We start from the raw sequence: 5206 nt of genomic DNA on the forward strand, positions 1-5206 counted from the left end.
TAGCTCCTAAAAATCTTTTGAGCAATCCTACTCTCTTCCTCCTTTCCTCCCTCTCCTTCCAGCCACAAGAAGTGGAGAAATATGGGGCTAGGGAATGGCAGGGCTGGATCCCTGAATGACTGCGTGGACCAGAGCCCCTCCCCCATATTCCCCTTCTTTCGCTAACACCCATGCAACTGGGATGTGAGCGAAAATTGCACTTTATTGTGTGAAGCCACTGGGATTGTTTGGACTATTTGGTACAACTCCATCCTGACCAATACATAATGAAAGTGATTTTTCATATTAGCCTGAGTCAGAGAAATAAAGAGGGCACCATCATGCTAAATGAACTCAGTATAGAGCTGGCTCATAGTTCTGCGTTTTCAGAATTGCTGTGTTCCTTCGTGAGCAGGAATGGCACGGGGAAAGAGAACACGCAACCTACTTCCACATCCCTCAAAAGATCCAAGGATTCAAATCCTCCCGTTTTCTTTGCTCTGTCATGTGCAATGGAGTGACGCCTCCCAACCCATAGAGTCTAGGCTGGGAGACAGTCAGCCTCATCGGTTACTCATCCCAGAAGGAGTATGGCTCCCAATCTTCCTGCTATTCACCCCAAAAGCATTTTACTGAATGGTCTGCACAGTGTACCGCACTGGCTTCCAAATATTCTTTTGTTGTTGTTGTTGTTCTTGTTTGAGTTGGAGTCTCACTCTGTCGCCCAGACTGGAGTGCAGTGGCCGCTCCCGGTCACCGCAGCCTCTACCTGCTGGGTTCTGGCGATCCTCCCACCTCAGCCTTCCGAGTAGCCTGGAACTACAGGCGCGCGCTACCACGCCCGGCTAATTTTTGATGTACAGTAGAGATGAGGTCTCACCAAGTTGCCCAGGCGGGTCTCGAATGGTTTCCGACTGTTCTAATGAGGAATTTCTGCCTGAGCAGCATAGCAAGACTCTGTCTCTACAGAAAATCAAAAATTTAGCCGGGCTTGGTGGTCCGTACCTATAGTCCCCAGCTACTTGGAAGGCTGAGGTGGGAGGATCTCCTGGGCCCAGGCGGTCGAGGGTGCAGTGAGCCGGGATCATGCCACCATACTGAGGCTTGGGCAACAGAGTGAGAACTTTGATTCAAAAACCAAGAGGAACTGCTCGCACTTGTGTGATCTCTTTTGACAGAAGCAGCAACCCTTTCACACCTGTCAAGTTCTTAAAGAGAGTGCACTCAACCTCTCCCCTCAGACGTCTGCAGTCACCCCCTCCTGTCCCAGACCCCGTGGCAGTGTCCCTGGGCTGTCCCTGTCCTGCCCACTCCCTCCAGCCACACCACGCCCCTGAGCGGGCAGCAGTCAGGGCCCTTGGGTGCAGGCAGGGAGGGAGCCAGGGCAGCAGCTTCGAGCTGTGAGTTACAGCCGTTTCCTTGGACGTGGCTTTGCGCGTCCACGTGGTGAGCCTAGCCGGGTAGAGAAGTCCCTGTTCTCCATCAGCATGGCAGCGAGCACCTCACTCAGGCATCTGCTGAGCCTGGGATGTGATCTCAGTTTACAGCTGGACCCTCCTCAGACTGCCGGGGACGTGCCCTGGTGTAAACACTCACAGCACTTCCTCCAGGAAGGACACAGGGACAACGGGAGAGTGAGCAACCTGCTCCTCGTGGCCTGGGTGCGGGGCACAGGGTGAAGAACGCGTCATTGTCCTCCTCCAGCCCTGTCTGCCTCCAGTTACCCTACCCATCAGCAGGCAAAGAGCCCCTACGTGCAGGGAGACACCCATCTGACTTAAATGCCAGCTATTCTGAATCCGTATTCAGCTATGCTTTCCCCCTTGACTCTCCTACTTACTAACTGTGTGACCGTGGGTAAGTCATTTTCTCAAATGAATCTCCCCTCACTTCTGTCTTGGAAAAAACCTCTTTCGGTGCCTGATGGATGCTGGGGACTCCCTACGAGTGCTAATTCCTCTCCCCTTCCCTGGTCTGCTCATGTGCAACTTCCAACCTGACGTACCTCTTGCCCCATCAAGAAATGTGTAAGAGCCCCATGACTGGGACGGTCTGTCGTCCCGGTGTCAATGTCTTCTGCTTCCTGGTACTAAGCACCCCCTTTCCGCCTGCTGGTCCAGAGTTCCGGAAACTCTAGTGATTGCTTCCTTTTTCACGTGCGTCTTGCAATCCAAGACTCATGACCACCTGCTGGCTCCTGTCTCTGACCTCTGGCCTGTGATCTCTGGCAGTCCCCTTCCACCAACTGGCCTTGGCCTCGGGTCAGTACCTGAGTGATGACCCTTCCCTTCTCATCGTCTCTGTGTCTGGCCACCCAACTGATGTCACTGAATGATTAAGGAAGTGACTGAACGAATGAGCAGATGAATATCCGCACTATGGGCACTGAAAAAGGATGTGTAATCTTCTGGCCCTGGACTTGAAACCTCATACTCCATCCATCACTGGATTTACACTCGCTATTAAAAATACCCCATGACTTTACTTTTCTAGTTCTGGTAAGAGGTTGTGGCTGGCATCTTAGGAGTTGGAAGAAAATTTCGCTACCCCTTCTCTTCCAAAGGGGAAGCAGGTAGAGATGAAGCGTTGCCCTCCTAAACAGACTTATACAGACATAAGACCTGGGAGTGGTGATGCCAGCTCCTACCTCTCATTCAGTTCCTGAGTCTCCAAGTTCAGCAGCAACCCGGGCGAGTTCCTTGGCCTCTCTTCTCGGCCATCTGGGAGCTCCTCTGGGTCTGCAGGAATACAGGCCCAGTCACACCACCACGTCGCACACAGAGGTGTACTAGGGCTGCACTGGCAGCCCAGCTGGAACTAAGTGCTGCATTTTCAGGAATTCTGCAACCTAGTGGACATTGTGTGGGTAGCTTGAAATCAGCTGCAGTGAAAGTACTTACCGCAGGAATTTGCAAATGCTGACAGTCAGGGCTTCATTTCCCCAGCGGGTTGGTTGTTAAACATTTGCCAAGACACCACTGGCGTGGCAGGCATCTGTCCTTCCCTCTGAGCTCTCGGGAAGGCCAGAGTGGTGTGGAACCTGAATGAGAGTCTCAACTTCCTCCTCTGTTCAATGGAGTGTGCGCTATTGCTTTCCATCTCAGCATCAGCAGTGGTTGGAAGAGAGGGCATTTCCGGTGCTACAGCCTGAGGGATTGTGGATGGGACTACCGCAACCCTATCGTAATCACTGCAGTTACCTTCCCAGAATACAAATTTGATCTTGCAGTGTCTCTGCTCCAAAAGCTTTGATGGCGCCCTATGGCCCCCAGGGTACGTCAAATCCTAACCTTCCTCATGACTGGAGCCAACCTACTTTTCTAGTTTCTGCTCCTCCCATTCCTTCCTAGACTGTCCCCTGCCAGTCACAATTTCTGGCTGTTTTCCGTACATGCCCCGTGAGTGGCTGAAGTCATTGCCCCCTCATGACCCATGCCCCTTTGATTGGGTAAAAGCATCTTCACTTTTCTTGGGGGAGAGTGGAGCTCATTGTATGGATTAAATATCTTGGAGGCATGCAACTGGGAAGTAAAAGCATGGTGGAAGTGATTACTTCCACCAGGCCTCTGCACACGAGACTCAGCGCCACCACTTACCTGCCTGTGAGCTAGAAAGGTGGGTTGGCTACAGTCATGAGGAAGGTTAGGGTTTGACTTTACCCTGCCTTGAGAATTTTAACGTCTGCAAAGACGCTCGTTCCAAATAAGCTCGTGCTCCCAGGTCCCAGGGGTCAGGGTGTCCACAGCATGAATAGGGGGTGGTGGTCAGTTTCTGGTTTGCTTTATTCCTCACGGGCACTCGGGGACTTGGAGCCCAAGGGGCCGACCTTGACTCTGCAGCCTTCCTGCCTCCGCAGGGTCCTGGAAGTCACTACTGGCCTGGAAGTCACCACTGGAGAAGGGAGCTCATGTGAGGTTAAGCCAGGACAAGAGAATTCCTGGGGAGTGGGGCTTGAGGGCAGAGCTTGATGGACCAGCTCTGCTCCAAACTGGGACTGGGCACCCACAGTGATTCCAGCCCCCCTCCCGCCCCTGCCAGGCCCCATCCCGACTGGCCCATCCTACAGCCAGAAGGTCATGTTTCTTCCTTCTTGCTAAACAAAGCTCAAAGTCCTCTCTTTGAAACCAGCCCTGAATAGCCCCATCTGGCCAAGAGTGGGCATTTGTCGTCGAGAAGTGTTGGTTTAATTCCACGCACTTGCGGAGAGACTTCAGACCCAGATCTTAGCTTCTCTCGACCTCCGTTTCCTCAACCATAAGACACAGAGAGGAAATTTTTGACCTGCTGGTCTCACAGACACATTGTGAAGATTTGCAGCATTGTGGGGTGTGAGAAGCACTTGGTACACTGCAGAGCATGACAATATGAGGAATTAAGTCACCCTAAACCTGTTTGGGTACAAATCATATGCAAAATGTGTATGCGCGCGCACGCGCGCACACACACACACACACACACACACACACACACACACACACACACCACGCTTTATTACTGATGAACATTACTGCTTCCATGATGTCAATCTGAGCCTGAGAATTCATATGTCATCATGGTTTCTGGGTTCTCAGACTGGATGAGGAGAAACACGTCCCGCCTCCCCAGGTGTCCTGAGCTCTGGGACACCTCTGGCTCTCCAGGGTAGCGGGTATCAAATACGAGGTGGGCTGGCTGACCGATGGACTTTTGCTCAGAAGCGAGGGGTGCCTTATTGTCCCATCTTTAGATACAGCCACTGTGGCTGTTGCCCATTCAGTGACTTCCACGCAGAGCTCTCCATGAGTGAAGAAAACATGGAGGTGACAGCCCCGTCGTCCCCCCAACTACCCCCGGCGGGAACAGTGACTCCACTGAGTGGAGGGTGAAGCCAGCCCTGAGTGGCACCTGGGTGTACAGTGTCTGTCTCTGCTGGCATGGTTTCTTCCCAGTGTACAGTCCAGGTCCCGCTGAAAGATGTCTTCACGAGGCAGATTTTTCTACAGCCTCCCAAAGCCCTCCAGCTGGCGAAGAGTGTGGTCATTCTGGTTTGCAGGTTTGCTAGTCCCAAGTTCAAAGACAATCCTACCTTGTGCATCAAGAAGGCTTTGGCTTCCTCGGCCTGGGAGGAAATATAGTGGTTTTCCCACATTTCTAACTAGAGGGAGACCCGTGGCCACTCGAGCTTCTGGAAGAAATCTAGCCTGGGAGCTGAGAACCTGGATTGTACTTGCTGTGACTAATTGACTGT

The sequence above is a fragment of the Carlito syrichta genome, unplaced genomic scaffold, assembly GCF_000164805.1.
Source record: "Carlito syrichta isolate Samal-C Ts95f unplaced genomic scaffold, Tarsius_syrichta-2.0.1 Scaffold312093, whole genome shotgun sequence".
Classification (NCBI taxonomy): Eukaryota; Metazoa; Chordata; class Mammalia; order Primates; family Tarsiidae; genus Carlito; species Carlito syrichta.